This window comes from Lissotriton vulgaris, chromosome 8, assembly GCF_964263255.1.
Source record: "Lissotriton vulgaris chromosome 8, aLisVul1.2, whole genome shotgun sequence".
Taxonomy (NCBI): Eukaryota; Metazoa; Chordata; class Amphibia; order Caudata; family Salamandridae; genus Lissotriton; species Lissotriton vulgaris.
The window spans coordinates 1,544,729,151-1,544,746,471 of NC_141696.1; the positions used below are offsets into that span (position 1 = coordinate 1,544,729,151).

At 49.4% G+C, this 17,321-nt stretch overlaps 1 protein-coding gene and 1 pseudogene across 1 annotated transcript in view; one reads left to right on the top strand and one right to left on the bottom strand.

The window, feature by feature from the left end:
- Nucleotides 1–17,321, top strand: part of LOC147700321 (uncharacterized) — a 133,330-nt pseudogene that overhangs the window by 75,584 nt on the left and 40,425 nt on the right.
- The window catches only part of LOC147700323 (uncharacterized), a 76,557-nt gene that overhangs the window by 39,345 nt on the left and 19,891 nt on the right, over nucleotides 1–17,321 (bottom strand). The gene's annotated exons all lie outside the window — the stretch shown is intronic.

The window sequence follows — 17,321 nt, forward strand, 5'->3', positions numbered from 1 at the left end:
TTAGGAACATCGTTATTCACTAAGACATCTGGCAGCAAACGAATACAAATATGATAAAGTCGCTTCCAAATTCAAAAGGTGTATTTCATTAACATGCAGAACCGTTTCACCGTAGTAAAGCAGATTATATCAGTGCATTGAGAAGTATTAAAAGTGATGGTCTTCAAACATAAATTCAGAAACAATAATTCGTCCCCCCCCCCCCCCACCCTGACAACAATGCCAACAGTGAACTAAGAGGCAAGTCAGTTGTTATCTGCACTCTTTGGGTTGCCTGGGCAACTATGATACATGAACAACATTATACTTTATTAAATCAAACACAGGAGAAGGTTTGGTACAGCACACATTCTGAAGCTATGTATTTTGAGGTCCTCATATATGTGAGAAAGAAGAATAAGGAGGGAAAGTGCAATAAAACAATTAGCTAGAATCATACAAGTTGGTCAAATGGGGTGGCTGGGATTGATCCCAGGTTTTCTGGTTTCACATTGTGCAAATCAGTTCAGCCACTAGATGCACATGCTTCCCCTCCCCTACACCCGCCTTGCACCCCCCAGCGACCACCACCCTGCTGGTATCAGTGCAGCCTCTGGACATGTCACGGTGAAGAAATAAAGAGCAAGACGGCTAATGGTGGCGTGGCTAAGCACGCAGCGAGACTGGCTGCGTTTTAGCGGAGCTCCAGCGTGACCCTCCACTCTGGGGGTAAATTATTCGTTACATTCTCCGTATGGCTGGCCGCAACTTGGGGCATGCCACCGTGAGATAGCTGCCCGGCATCGGACCAAGTTCCGGGGTTCCGTGAGCTCCAGAACCGCAACGGTCCTTAGGAGCCCACCTGAGCCGGGAAAGGAGCCACGACGACGGCGAGGCCCGCCAGGCAAGCCCGGGGACGGGGCCGGAGGTGCAGGCCATGCAGGCCGGGGACACCCGGTGGCCGCGCGGAGAAAACAGAGCTGGGGCGTCGCCGACCATTGCCGACCCCCGGCGGAAGCAGAGAGCAGCGGCGGCCCGGCGGGGACCACCTCGGCAGCAAGAGAGGAGGACTGTAGCGGTGGACTGGTGAGGTTCCGTGACGATTTGAACCCGTGTTTTCAATATTGTCGGAAATACATAATATTAGTATCAGCGAACCGCAAATGATCCATTTAGTATATCCTGGTGTTTTCGCTACGCTACGAGCAAGAGTACTCCTGTAAAAAACACATTTCTGATCTACCCATGGCATCCATCTTAGATCATGGCAGCCATTTTGTGTTTCTTGCCCTCACATACGCAATAACCTCTGATCACTTCATTTCGATTAAGGACACGTAGCCTTAGCCGGAGATTCACCTCTCTAATGACACGTGCACCTCAGTACAGAACACGCTGTAGCTGCATGACTCGACAAAGGCTGCCTCCTCTGCCCGAGGCCAGTCCTGCTATACTGGTTCTCGTGTCCGTTGGCCTGATCACGATTAGGCGGCCAAAGCTGGTAGCCTTGCCCATTTACGACCCACAAACATCTCTTATCCTGCTTTTCTATCTTCTGCACCTGGCTCTGCTCCTTTCCTTCTGGGCCTTTATTAGGGGGAGGTAACGAAATTTACGATGAGGCGGTCCGGGTCCTGAATGAAAAGTTGACATGAGATTATGATGGAAAAGTGGGAACCTCTCATTCGTAATGTTGTATCATCAGATATTGTCGACGATTCCTGTGCAACGCCAAATATTTATTGTTTAGGACACAAAGATTTAGGAATGTAGTAACATGTGAAGAATTTGCCCGAAGCCCAATTTTCAGTATATAAGGAGCAGCCCTCTTTGTACAACTCGAACAGGCTCCTAGATACTGCCCATGTGTAGTTTCTGTGACTTCTGTGTCCCTGCAGTAATAAACCTTTGGTCTTTGACGCCACCATCGAGAAGCCCGTGTTTCTGTTCATTTGTGCACCAAGGCAGGTGGAACTCCGGGGTCTTCGGGTGTTGTTCCCTGACACCTCTGGACAGAACCAAAAAGTCCAGAACTCCAATTGGCGCCCAACGTAGGGCGACGTCATTCGGTACCGGTCCAAAAGCCTGAAGAGTTCGAGAAACTTCGTGTGAAGATTCCTGAGGGAGGCGCCCCACTTCATCGATCCCGGCATATCGCAAAAGTGGCCCGAAGTTCTCTTCCACGAGGGTTCCCGCTCAGGACGGCTGCAGTGGGCCGTTGCCTTGACCGTCGCCCTGTCTTGGACCCGAGGTGCAGTCCTTAGTACGGCGAAACGTGACGGGTTTCTCCTTGGTGACGTCTTCAGTGCCTCAGTTAAGTATTTAGTGGTTGCTAGCTGGTTACTTCGTAAGGGTTGTTAAAATCCTTTTTGGTTCTTGGTTTGGTTTGGTTTCGTAAGATTATCACTGGTTGTTCTGGTTACGATAATCTATTTGGTTTAGTTTGGGTATCGATACATCAGTTCGTTTTTGGTAGGCCTAAGTTCTTGGTTCAGGTGCACATATTTGTTTCTTGTTTGTTCGTTTTGTGTTCCGGATTGCAAAATGGTAAGTCGGAGAAATTGTATGTTGTCTTGTTTTGGTTGCAACAGTGATTCACGGTTGGAGGACTCATGTCTGGTTCCTCCGATTGGGACTCCCTTATATGACTTGTACTGTAAGCATGGTGTGGGTCCTATATCTTATAATGAGGTGTGGGTCCGTTATACGAAAAAGGACGGTGTCCTTAGTTGGCCACTGCATGGTAGTTTTGAACCCGAAATCCTTGATAATTTAGAAGCGAAATTGTTTAGGAAGAAAGCCCGGCCGGCAATGTTTGATTCTTTCCGTTATTGGCGAAAAGAATCTAAACAGAGAGAGATTAAAAGGTTGAAGAAGGAACAGAAAGAGCAAGAAGAGTTGACTTTAGAACAAGCGGCTAAACAGCTGCAAGTCAACGAGTCTGAAAAGGCCATAGAGGTGGCCATTAGAGAGCATAACTTAGCGATTGACAAGTGCTATCCTGCCTTGCCATCGAAAACAGCTAAGATACTGGAGGACCCCGAAAACGATCCTCTGTTGTCTTATTTGTTAAGGTCACCTCCACCGTATGCTCAAGGTGCTACGGCTCCACCTTTACCGAATGTTCAATTACCGGTTGCTGGACAACCTGGTATTCCTGCTCCTGCCCCTCAGAATCAAGCTCCTGTACCTCCTGTAGTCAATGTGCATGTTCCTACGGCACCTCCTCTGCCTGGGTTGCCGACTTCTTTACCTATACCTATATCTCTTACACCTACTGTTCCACAAGCTGTCTTCCTTGATACTCCTACGGTCCCGCTATCTGTTCCTACCTCTACTGTGTTCTCTGCATCTGCCAGTATGTTGACTCCACTTTCTGTTCGTCGAAGAATCACTGATTCCGTCTCTAGCATTCTGTCTCCCCTCTATAAAACTTCAATTAAGACTCCTACTTCTGACTCTGTACAAAGACGTAACCAGCTTCCAAGTACTGAGGAACGGGGAATTTTAGATTCCACGGCTCTCAGATGGATTTCGAAGAGTAGGAGATATAGTACGAGAGATGTACTAGATACATTTATGCAGTGGAAGGAACCAACGCAACGATATGTCTTTGATGAGATGTTACGTGAGGAAATAGAAGAAGATGATGTTGAATCAAATTTAGAAGACTTAATTAAGGTTCAGAAAGAGTTTGCTGCAGGAATGATAGTAGGTGAAAATATAGAAGAAGCGATGGAACTGATTTTAAGTTATAGAAATGATCCATCACTTCGTTCACCAAGAGATTTAGAGAAAAGTAAGACAAAGCTGAATCGCCAATATCCAATGAGGGAGGTTCCTCCAATTTGGCGTGATGCTGTGCAAGCTGATGCAGTCCGTGGTATTGCAGCCGCTCCGGCCCAATTCCAGAGAGTGTGGATACACATTCCGTGGAAGCGAGCCGAAGTGTTAGCAGTAAAGCAGGCCTTGCCGGACCCGCGAAAGAATCCTGCTGGATACTATAAGGAGTTAACACGGGACAGTTGAGGCTTGTATGATGAATCTAGCGGACATTGACATGTTATTTGGTAATGTAGTTCCGCAACCAATTTGGGCTAAAATTCGTAAAGAGAATCATCCAGTTGCCCTAGGTGGTGATTGGGCAGCTATCATTGCAGCGGATGGTCAGCAAATAGGTGGTTCCAAACCCGAACCTCTGATTGCTAATCTTCCAGGTAGGATAATAGACTTAATGAAGACTCTGATGCCCGCATTGCGTGTTAATTGGGACAAGTTGTCCGCATGCAGGCAAAAGAAAGACGAAAGTGTCTCCGACTTCTTCACGAGGTTCGAAGAGACTTTTGTAGATCATAGTGGTCAGGATATGAGCACAGAAGGAGGACAGAGACTATTTGTCGATAAATTCGTACATAATTTGTTACCTGAGTTATGCAACAAATTAAAAGATTCCGAGAGTGCGTGGGCTGTCTCTACAACTGCGCAAATACTTGCAACTGCACAGTATTATGAAAATAGGGATAAAGAGGAGAAAGAGAAATCAGATAAGAAAACGAAAGATTTAAAGACTAAAGTTCTCTTGCAACAGGCGTATCCGCCTCGCACGAATCAGACTAATACGCAACAGGGGTCATATCAAAGGATAGATTATAGTTCACCGAGACCTCAATATCAGTGGAATCAGTGTGCATACTGTAAGAAAGAAGGTCATTATAAAAATGAATGTCCAGTTCTAGCGCAAAATAACGCAGCAGCGGTTCAGAGAGGTTGTGGTGGTTTTGTGCAAAATTCTAGAGGTCGAGGGCGAGGTGCTATGCCTCCACAGACGAATGATCGTCCTTCCAATCATTTTGATCAACGAAATGGACAGTCTGCTCAGCAAAATAGATCTCAACAGTATCTTGTTGAAGACTATTGTGAAGTGGATGAGGGATTTCAGCAAAATGGGTACTAGGACAGCCATGGACAGAGAGAGGGAGTAGTATCAGTTCCAGTGGATCAGAGTGGGCCTTATGTCGCAGTAGCAACATCAGGTGTAGTCGAACCGTTTCTGTTGGATACTGGTGCAGCAAAAAGTTCTATCATTCATGCGAAACTCCCTGGCGCACCTTTGTCCGGCTCAACAAATGTCTCTGTAGGTTTTTCAGGCGCCCCTGTTTACAACCCGATATCTGGCCCTTTGTCTATTGCTGTTGGACCGTGTCAATTGAAAGCACCCCTGATTTTGACGACGGGTTGTAATGAGAATCTGCTTGGTTTAGACTTATTAAAACGACTATATGCGACATTGTACTGTTCTCCGGAAGGAGTACAGCTTACATTGGGCAAAAGAATCACCTCTCCGATGTACTTGTCAATGGATGCACTCCCGCCAGAGCTGCGTTCACTCCCTGATTCTCTTTGGGCGACTGGTCCTAACGATGTAGGCCTTTTAGAAATTCCACCATATGTAGTCACTTTGAAAGCAAATGTGAAATTTCCACGAATTCCTCAATATAAAATATCTAGTGAAGGTGAACGTGCACTTTTACTGATTATACAGGATTTGATTAAGAAAGATGTGGTTGAAGAAACTAGAGGAAATGTCTGTAACAGCCCTGTATTACCGATCTTGAAACGAACTGATCCTACAAAGCCTCCAGTGTATAGGTTTGTCATCGACCTCAGAGAAGTTAATAAGATTGTGGTCTCGCAGTTTCCTGTGGTTCCAGACATTACTGCCTTGTTAACATTGATTCCTGCTACAGCTACTTGGTTTTCAGTCATCGACTTAAAGAATGCCTTTTTCAGCATTCCGATAGCCGAGGAAAGCAGGGATATTTTCGGCTTCTGTCTAGGAGGCCGAAGCTTCAGATTTAAACGCGCTCCACAAGGCTATTGTGAAAGCCCATCTATTTACAGTCAGGCATTAAAAAGTCAGTTAGATACCTTTGTCCTTCCTCAAGGTTCTGCTCTAGTACAGTATGTAGATGATCTTCTAGTGGCTGCCGATGACAAGGAAACTTGCAAAGCAGCTACGATTTCGTTATTGCATTATTTGTCTAATTTGAATCACAAGGTGTCACCTTCAAAAATGCAATACTGTTGCCAAGAAGTGACCTACCTAGGTCATCTCTTGTCAAAGGAGGGAAGGAAGTTGACCCCAGAAAGAATAAAAGCAATTACGCAGATGAGTGTTCCTCGCACGCAGAGAGAAGTGCGTGCCTTTTTAGGTATTACCTCTTACTGTAGGCAGTGGATCCCAAATTTTTCTCTTTTAGCAAAACCGTTGGTAGCTTTGACTGGGAAAAATGTTCCGAGTCCGGTGCCATGGTCTGATGAATGCCAGGAGAGTTTTTCTGAGTTACGAAATGCACTGTGTTCAGCTCCTGTATTAGGTACACCTGATTACAGCAAGCCATTCACGCTCTACGTTCACGAGAGAGAAGGTTGCGCTTTGAGTGTTCTGACACAGACATTTGGTGATAAACAACGCCCTTGTGCGTATTTTTCATCAACATTAGATCCGGTAGCTAGAGCGTTACCTAGTTGTTTGAGAGCTACAGCGGCAGCTGCGGCTTCCATTCGACAATCTGCTGGTCTGGTGATGAACAACATGCTAGTGGTCATGGTTCCTCATGCAGTGGATACACTCATGAATCGAACTAAGACACAACACCTTACCAGTGCGAGATTATCTGGTTATGAGCTGACATTATTAGCAAGTCATATTCAGATCAAAAGATGTAATGTATTGAATCCAGCAACGCTGTTGCCGGCTAATCAAGAGTCGAGTGATTCCGAACCCCATGATTGTTGTTTTAGAACGGAGGAAGAGACAAAAGGACGTATTGACCTAAAAGACACTCCATTGTCAGATCCAGATGGCACGTTGTATGTGGATGGGTCATGTTTTAAATTGGAGAATGGTGATGTGACTGCTGCCTATGCAGTAACGACTTTGAGTACGATTGTGGAGACTGCAAGAGTGAGTCAGAATTCTGCCCAAGCTGCGGAATTAATAGCTCTAACAAGAGCGTGTGTCTTAGCTAAGGGAAAGAGAGTGAATGTGTTCACAGATAGTCAGTACGCATTTGGCGTGGCCCATAGTTTTGGCCGGTTGTGGAGAGAAAGAGGTTTCATTACGTCCCATGGGACTAAGATTCAACATGGTCAGCTAGTTAGCGACTTGTTGGAATCTTTAACCTTGCCGACTGAAGTTGCGATTGTAAAGTGCAGTGCTCATAAAGCAATCACGGATGATGTTGGTCGTGGGAATGCTTTTGCTGATGAAACTGCTAAACAGACAGCTAGAGACATGATGAGCAGAATGTATGTTGCTACGTCCGCAAGATGGATTGCTGAGTCTGGAATGTGTGAGGATACAATGGAAAGTGTGAAAGAGATTCAGAAAGAGGCAACTGAGGAGGAAAAACGTGTATGGAGAGAAAGTACGGGCAAGTTGGATTCGAGTGGGTGTTGGATTGACTTGTCAGAGCAACAGCGTTGGATGTTGCCTGATGCGTATGTGCTTGCAGTGGTGACAATGGCGCATGGAGTAGCGCATATAAGTTCTAAAGGAATCTGTAAGATGTTGGCTCCAGTCTGGAAGAATGATGGGATCAGTAAATGTGCAGAGAGAGTGGTGAAAAATTGTATGGTATGCCTGATGCATAATCCTGGCAAGGGAACTCCAACTCCTGCTGGTCACTTCGCTCCTCCTTCCTGCCCCTTTGAAGTGATTCAGCTAGATTTCATACACATGGATCGGTGTAATAATTTGAAATACGTCCTGGTGGTAGTTTGTGCTTTTTCCAGATGGATCGAAGCATATCCACTAAAGGACAATACTGCCCTGTCAACTGCCAAAATTCTTCTCAAAGAATATTTCCCTAGGTTTGGAATGCCACGGATTGTATGGTCAGATAACGGAAGTGAGTTTATAGGGAAAGTTATGCAGAGTGTGTGTGCCGGTCTGGGCATAAAACAGAAGTTCCACAGTGCGAACCATCCCCAGTCTGCTGGTTTAGTTGAGGGTTACAATGGCACCCTCAAACTAAAACTAGCCAAAATTCAAGCATCCACGGGTTTACCCTGGCCAGACGCACTTCCTTTGGCTTTGTTATCAACGAGAGCAACTGTACATTCTAGAGTGGGGCTTAGCCCCTATGAGATTGTTTTTGGCCGCCCGGCAAATGTGTGGGGTGTGCCTAGGCCTAAGGAGTTTTGTTCCCTAGAATATCCTATGTTGATAGACTACCTTTACGACTTGACTGCTAAATTGAGTCTTATTCACCAACAGGTTTTCGATGCATTGCCAAAGCCTCCGGAGAGTCCAGGGCATCAGCTGAAACCCGGTGACCACGTTGTGGTCCGAAACTTCGCAAGGACGAAGAACCTTCAGCCCAGATACGTCGGCCCCTTCCAGGTCCTGCTTGTGACAAGAACCGCAGTTCGTGTAGCTGGTCGCAAGCACTGGGTGCATGCGTCTCATGTCAAACGTGTACCTTTGCCGCTTCCTTACGACGACTGGGTGAGGAAAGGAATTGGTGCCTCCGAATTTGAAAAAACGCCAAAGTTCATCCCTTTCAGCGATGCCGAATTGATTACCGACACTCCGAAATCTGACTCTCCTCCTGAAAAGATTCCTTTGAACTCTGAACATTTGTCCCCTGCATCAGAAAAAACCCTGTCATCTGCGAACCTGAACACTGCAACAACCACTAGTGATATGCTATTTGCCGATCAAACAGTACCTGCAAAGCAAAGATACAATTTACGATCTCGTAATATGGACAAATAAAGCAGGCAACTGCCTATTGTGATATTTTGAAATTTTGAACTTTTGCCTTCAGCCAGGAAGTTTGCTATTGTTTTATTGTTTTTAAAATTGCCTTGCCGTCTGGGTAGCCGTAGGGTCGTGGCTGTGTGCCTAGTTGAATCTGCGGGGGTCTGACACAAGGTCGATCTTTCTGTTGGTTCTGGGAACTCCCAGGGCTGATAGAGGCATTTTCATCTACGTACACATCATCAGTGGTCGCGAGCGGATTGTAGAAGATGGAGCTTCCTGCGCTGCAACGAGAAAATGTGATTTATGTTCGCAGAAACAGACTTTACAGAATTCTTCACAGCAAATGCTTTTTGATACAATGTGCCATTACGTTTTTGATTGTTTTGATAACGTTGGTGGGTGGAATCGTCTTCGGTATGAGTTTAATTTTTGTGCCAGTAACTACAGTACCTCCCCTTGATCCCGCTACTTCTACTGTTTCTTCTATACACTCTTTTCATTCGTTTTCTGAACATGAGCAAGCTCGACGCTCAGAATTCATTAATAACACTTTTGTACAGCTCTTGCACCAACACCAACTGGTAGTTAACACTACAGACTGCTGGGTGTGTGGCTTGATACCCCACACTATGGATAAAGGTATTCCCTATCTGGTTTTGCCTTTCAGCTATAATGGATCATTTCAGGCCCTTCAAACCATCTTTGCTTATGCCCTTGAAACCTATCCTCCACGTCCACCACGTTCCACTAAATATAACTCTGCCAACAAAGCTTTAGTCCAGGGAATTATTGACATGATCAAGGACGTCAATAATACTCCATCTTACCCTAGAGACGAATTGCGAGTATATTTGAGTTGGAATTCTTCAGAGTATCGCCTTAGTTTGGGAGAAAGCAAGCGTAAAAGCTCAACCCCAATCTGGGTCGTACCTCACCGAGGTCAAGTCTGTTTGCAAGGTAATGGGAGAAATCCGAGAGCTCAGCTAGGGAGGAGTGAGTGCGTAGAGACTTACGTGTTTCCGGCTAACTCTTCCCCTGCTTTTCTTACTGCTAGGGGTACCTACTTCATCTGTCAAGATAGAGCGTATACATGGTTGCCTGCTGACTTTTCAGGTTCATGTTATATTGCTCGATTGTTGCCTCCAACGTACACTGCTTCATTTGATTATCACAAGACCAGAGTAGCAAGAGGTGTTTTCAGCAAGGAAGATACCGCTGGTCAGGAAGCTGGAGACTTCTTCAAAGGTTTCCTTCCGTTCTGGGGGCCTATGGCCAATAGTAGAAACATACGTCAGCTAACACGGGTAGTTGAATCTACTATTACCGAAACTGCTGGTGCCCTTAGCAATTTGACAGCTGAGCTTCAGGCGGATAGACTCATGACGTTGCAGAACCGTATGGTTCTAGACGTAATACTTGCAGATCGAGGTGGGGTATGCAGAATGATCCAATCGAGCTGCTGTGTCTTTATCCCTAATAATGCTCCAACAGTCTATGAGGCGATCTCGAAGCTACACAAGATTTCCGACTCTATTCATGTAGACAAGGGAAACTGGTCCTTCATGGAGTGGTTTTGGACTATGATATCAGCGTGGGGATGGAAGGTTCTAATGGTCATTGGTGTCATCTTAGTATTCCTCTTCTCATGCTGCCTGATTATCCAGTGTGGTCCTGCTCTGTGTAGTCTTTGTGCTGCAACCTGTTTTGGGAGACCACCTGCTTTTGGAGAAAAGGCGCGAGAAAGGATGATGATACAACAGCATGTCACTGACCTGATGAGCATAGAATTAGACTTTGACATAGACTGAGTTATTGCCTATGTAAGGGCAAAAGGAGGGTCTGAGGTTCCGTGACGATTTGAACCCGTGTTTTCAATATTGTCGGAAATACATAATATTAGTATCAGCGAACCGCAAATGATCCATTTAGTATATCCTGGTGTTTTCGCTACGCTACGAGCAAGAGTACTCCTGTAACAAACACATTTCTGATCTACCCATGGCATCCATCTTAGATCATGGCAGCCATTTTGTGTTTCTTGCCCTCACATACGCAATAACCTCTGATCACTTCATTTCGATTAAGGACACGTAGCCTTAGCCGGAGATTCACCTCTCTAATGACACGTGCACCTCAGTACAGAACACGCTGTAGCTGCATGACTCGACAAAGGCTGCCTCCTCTGCCCGAGGCCAGTCCTGCTATACTGGTTCTCGTGTCCGTTGGCCTGATCACGATTAGGCGGCCAAAGCTGGTAGCCTTGCCCATTTACGACCCACAAACATCTCTTATCCTGCTTTTCTATCTTCTGCACCTGGCTCTGCTCCTTTCCTTCTGGGCCTTTATTAGGGGGAGGTAACGAAATTTACGATGAGGCGGTCCGGGTCCTGAATGAAAAGTTGACATGAGATTATGATGGAAAAGTGGGAACCTCTCATTCGTAATGTTGTATCATCAGATATTGTCGACGATTCCTGTGCAACGCCAAATATTTATTGTTTAGGACACAAAGATTTAGGAATGTAGTAACATGTGAAGAATTTGCCCGAAGCCCAATTTTCAGTATATAAGGAGCAGCCCTCTTTGTACAACTCGAACAGGCTCCTAGATACTGCCCATGTGTAGTTTCTGTGACTTCTGTGTCCCTGCAGTAATAAACCTTTGGTCTTTGACGCCACCATCGAGAAGCCCGTGTTTCTGTTCATTTGTGCACCAAGGCAGGTGGAACTCCGGGGTCTTCGGGTGTTGTTCCCTGACACCTCTGGACAGAACCAAAAAGTCCAGAACTCCACTGGGGCCGACGTCTGCTGAGATCCGGGCCGCCGGCGGAGCTTCGGACGCAGAGAGGAGCCCATCCCCCCTCGGCCCCCGGCCGCGGCGCCAACCGGAGAGAGAACTAAGAGGGGAGTGAGAGTGGGCCCCGACGGCGACGGACAGAACCCAGCCGCCCAGCGACCTGAGCACCCGCCCGGGACCACTGGCGCCGACACCCGGTGAGGACGCCCGAGAGCCCGTGAGCTCCCGGACCGGGGATTGGGCCCCAGCGCCACCGAACTGTACCAGGGGAGTGCGCGGGGATACATCGGCCGCCGCCGGGGGGCCCCTCCAACAGCTCCAAGAGGGAGCGCCTTCCCCTGCATGGCGGCGCCGGCTGGCGGCTGGTCGGCATGGGCCTCAATAAAAGGCCCAAACATTAACCAGAAAAGGCGCCCCTGAACCGAGTGCCCCTGGGGACCGGCGCAATACCCCACGCCACCAGGAAGGTGAGGTGAACACCGGAGGACACCGGAATCGACCCGGGTCCAGGGCCGCCCCAAAGCCGGAGCACGCAAGTACCTGCCATCATTGGCCGCCGGGCCGGGCGGTGCACCACCTGGCCGCACCAGTCGCCATCACAGCAGCGCATTGGGAGGGATCCACCACAACAGACAGCAACCCCCCACAATACCTTGACTGAAACCGAGAAGGGGGAGACATCTGCAGGAGGCGCTGCCGGCCGGGTGCCTCACACACAGCTAGGACACTGGGGCTTGCGAAACACGCGGATGGCTACCCGCAAGTCCTAGTCCCCTCTGAGTCCCCGCACCGCCAGCTGAACAACGCAGTGGCGAGCCGCAAAACATACGACCTCAGGGGCCAAGCAACGCAGCAGATCACACCTGGCCGAGGAACCGGGAAGAGGCGCAACCACTGCCGGGACACTAAGATCCGCACACTGGTCGGCCCGACTCAACCGAGGACAGCGCACGGAGAACTCTCCCAATATCATCTTCCACTGGTGCGAAGAAATCATCTCTGCCTCGAAGCGATGTCCGCAGCGCAGACGGCCCGCAGAAACGCCAAACACTACTCCGTCAAGAACGTTGGAGTGCAGGACCCTGCCCATGTCTGGAGGTGCGGGGAAGCGTACAGGAGCCGGGAGTACGCACCCGAAGGGCAAAATGGACAAGCCACAGAAGTCGAATGACGCAGACCCGGTGACGGCCAGGCTGGACTCGGTACTAGCGGTCATGGAACGACTGGAGAACTCCATACAGTCCACCCGGACGTCACTAGAGGCGAAGATAGACGGGGTCGCCATAGACCTGACGCACCTAAAGGCGGATCATAAAAAACTGGCTAAACGCACCACAACCCTGGAGAACACCATAACCGATTTGGGACCACGGGTCACACAGTCAGATAAGCAGATAAAAGATCTTCTCAACAGAGTGGAGTTCCTAGAAGACAGGGCGGAGGATGCAGAAGAACGGGCGAGACGCAAAAACGTCCGAATAGTGGGTCTGCCCGAAAAATGGGAAAGGAGAGATCCGACGCCACACATGGAGGACTGGCTTCGCGCCCTGTTGCCAGAAGGTACCCTTTCGCCCCACTTTGTGGTTGAGCGGGCGCACAGGGTCCCGACCAGACCGCTCCCAACTGGCTCTAACCCGCGCCCATTCCTCATTCGAATCCTGAACTATAGGGACCGAGACTCAGTCTTGAGAGAAACCCGCAAACTCGGCAACATACAGGTGGATAATGCGAACATAATGTTTTTTCCAGACTACACGATTCAGGTACAGCGCCAGAGACACTCCTTCCTGATGGTGAAAAGGCGGCTACGCCAGCTTGGACTCACGTATTCCCTCCTCTTCCCGGCAAGACTAAGAGTAATAGCTAATGAAAAGACACACTTCTTCAACACTTTGGAAGAGGTAGAAGCCTGGCTGGACAACGGGACGGACAAAAGCACAAATAGGCAAGGAGACCAACCCGGGTCGAGGAGACGCAGGAGATCCAAACGGAGGCGCGGAAACAGATCGCCCTCACCGGCAGCGAGTAGTACACAACACAGCGCAAGCCCGCCTGAGGAGGAAATACGCTGGGAGCAGCAGGAGGCCCTGCGGATGGTCACGGAGCTCAGCGGCTCGCCGACCAAACGCTCCCCGCCTGTCACCAGCCCCAGAACATTACCAAGCGACGATGAGGCGATCTATGGAATACCGGATTCACAAATCTCAGGTGACCTGCCTGACATCACGCCACAAACATCGGACCTGTTCGGCTGACGGAGTGTCGCACCCTGGCACTCTTTCCGCCTTGCTCCACTCTCCCTCCCATTCCCTATCCTCACATCTGTCGACCGGTGGGAGCAGAGAACTGGAGGGAGGCGACCAGAAGGCACCGATTGCCCGCATGGGACGGAGACGGTGAGCCAGCCCCTTCCTGCGGAAGCGCACACCTGAGACACGGTGAGTAGACACTGAGATAAGCATAGTGCTGACTGCCGCCAAGCAGACGGCCTGAGGAGCCCACTCTCCCTGGGTCATGTTGCTGCGGGGGTCCCTCCGGGTGGGCGTGGGCCTCTGATACACTCTGAGAACTGGTAGCAGTGGTACCTCATGACTTAATGGCCGCACTGCACTGCCGACGGTGTGGCCCACCTTATGGTCGCCCAGAACTATATACTTCCCCCCATGAGTGTCTGTACACGCATTCATGCTCTGTTGGAAGTCAATATCTCATTTGCCTTGCGTGATGGGCAGCAACCCCCCAGACTGGAACGTTAGCTGTCTCAGTAGAGTGTTTGGACGGCTGCATGGTTGGCAGCCGACCCTATGGTATTACCCCCAGTTCATGTTCTCCCTTCTTTTGCAATGTGCTGCATTCACAGTTTAGTGGCGATTCTGCTGTACTCTTTATGGTGCCCCACAGGTATGCGTGGAAATGTGGTAGAGACGGGCGGTGGAAAGCTTCTCGAGGGGGTGTGTGGGGCCGGGGGAGGACGGATGGGACCTACCTGATATACTATGATGGCTGAGGTTAAAATCTGCACTTGGAATGTACGTGGTATACACACACCTTCGCGCAGGTACATGATTTACTCATACTTGAAGAGACACAAGGTACAAATAGCACTCTTGCAGGAGACGCACCTGACAACACCTGAGGTACACACACTACGCAGGCGGTGGCGTGGACAATTGTACGCGACTGGGTTCTCCTCCCACGCAAGAGGCGTATTAATATGGGTGAGACCAGGGATTCCGTTCGACATTGACGACTCACACATAGACGGAGAGGGGAGACTGGTGGCAGTAAAGGGACGCCTGGATGGGCGCCCGTTAGTTCTGGCGTCGCTTTACGCCCCTAACACGGACCAACAGGGTTTTCTCGCGACAGTGTCAACGGCCCTATCACACTGGCATGGGATCCCATGGATATTGGGAGGGGATTATAACTGTGTGCTAGACACCGCACTAGATCGTTCCTTCCCACCATTACCCAACGCGCCAGTAGTAGGCACCATGAAGGCCCTTATAGCCTGGGCCGCCCATTGGAACTTGCAGGATGTATGGCGACACCGAAACCCGACCACCCGGACATACTCATACTACTCAGGAGCTCGTACCCTACACACCCGTTTAGACAGATACATGCTCATTGAAGACTTACTCCTGTTAGTAACGGAGGCACACTACATGGGGAGGACACATTCCGACCACAATCCTCACATGCTGACAGTCTCATGGGCAAGCGCACACCCCCCTATTCCCACCTGGAGACTGCAGCCATATCTCCTGCTGGACGCACCCTTCCGAGACTCACTGTTTACACACATAGCGCACTACTTTGAGGAGAACGCGGGCTCCGCCACCACCCCCCAAATAGAATGGGATGCATTCAAAGTGGTCATAAGAGGACAGTGTCTGGGTACATAGGTCAACCTTAAACGGCGCGTTGAGAAAGACCTTCAGAGGGTCGAAGCCGAGTTGATCCGGCATGAACAGGATTCAGTTAGAGGTGACGGCTGTGAGAAGGTGGCCTGATATGCAGTGCTCACTATTCTAGTGAACACTATGTATCAGTCCAGCAACCCTTATTGATGATTGGTTGTAAGTCAACCTTATAGACCAGCTATCCTAGTAGCATGGATACGAGCAGTCTAAGGCTAAAGACTCGAGAGGGCGTGTTAAGCCAGCTGTTTACCACACATATACCCCTTGAATACCAAGTGAAAGGACACCACACAAGTGTTATGAAAATAAACAAGATATTTATTAAGAATCACAACAGCCCTGTACTCTTTATGAGGACAGGGTACTAAGCACAAAACAAAACTCTTACGAAAATACTTAAGTTAGCACAGTATCTACAAATGCCCGAGGGGCACGGAAAACCATATACTCTGAAAGTGGAATGCGAAATTACTAGCAGGTAAGTACAGTACTAATAGGCTTAGGAATCGCTAGGACTTGACTATAGAATCTTCAGATTACTTCTAGGAGGCCTAGGGGACTCGGGTGCAGAGTGTGCACTCTCACGCGTGATGCGGGACAAAGTCTATGGTAGCTAGTAATGACAAAGTTAGTGTTCTCGGGCGAACCCGACCTGGTAGGAGGAAAACGAAAGTGGATCCTGACCCTTGGATAGTGAGGCTATGCTGGGGCACCGAAATGCCGAAGTTACCTAGCCCAGGGGCTGCAGCTGCATATGTCTCAAAAGACGTCGGGAATCCTCGTAGACGGACCAGGAGCCTGGGAGAAAGAAGTTGCTGGCAGGCGACCAGTGAAGAAAGTTCGATGGATCCAAGCCTGGATCGAAGGAAGATGACACCTGAAAGCAGAGGGGACCAAGTTCGAGACTACTAGCCAGTAGTCAGGTGGCACCAGGAGGGCACCGGATGGTAGTCACCTCGACTAGGTGGGAGGGTGACGCTGTGCTCACAGATCTCACGGACTAGGAGGCGTTGTCGGCGACCAGGATGGAGGAGCGAGCTGTCCCACGATGGATGAAGCTGTCGGCGTCGCTGGACCCAGGATTGGGCAACAAAGCCTTGGCAAATTCAAGCCCACGCGGTGGACTCAAAATGGCGTCTGGAGTGGACCAGGAGGGTCCGGGGTGCCTCTCTTGAAGAAGGAAGCAAGGGCCAGTCTGGAGCAACCAGACCAGCAGCAGTGATGTCGTCGGGCGTCGTGAAGAAGGCCACAAGCCAGCCGGCTAGTAGCCACACAGCGCGGTGAGCACGCAAAAGCAGAAGGGCCCCACGCAGATCGTGGAGATGCTGGAGGGCTGATCTTCGGTGCTGGAGCTGCTCAGGGTTGGGGCTTCTCGGACCCCAAAGCACTCACCAGTGGAGCACACGGTGGGCTTGTTGCAAAGAAGTCGTGCAGTCTTGGCGATCGTCGGTCCCTCGAGGTCTCGTCGCACTCACGGTTCTCAGCTTTGCTGTAGAGGTGAGTAGAGGTCAGAGGTGCCAGGGAAGCCGGGTCTCGTCGAGCTGGGTCGTCGGATTCGTGAAGAAGGACTTGCAGCAGACCGCAGTGTTCTTAGGATGGTGCCCGCTTGATGCAGGGTGACTACTCCTTAGCCACAAGGGAGAATCTTGAAGAAGAAATCTTGATGTCCTTTCGAAGAAAGTCGTGTCTTGATTCCAAAGATGATCTAATTTGAACAGGGGGCCCGCTCCCATCTTTATACTAAAAAAGGGGGCTGACCCGGTGACTAGGTCCTGCCTATGGGTGGGACTAGGAGGGGGGTGGTTACACCCCTCTCCCATGCCGGACTTCCCCAGGCCAGGGGCTGGTGT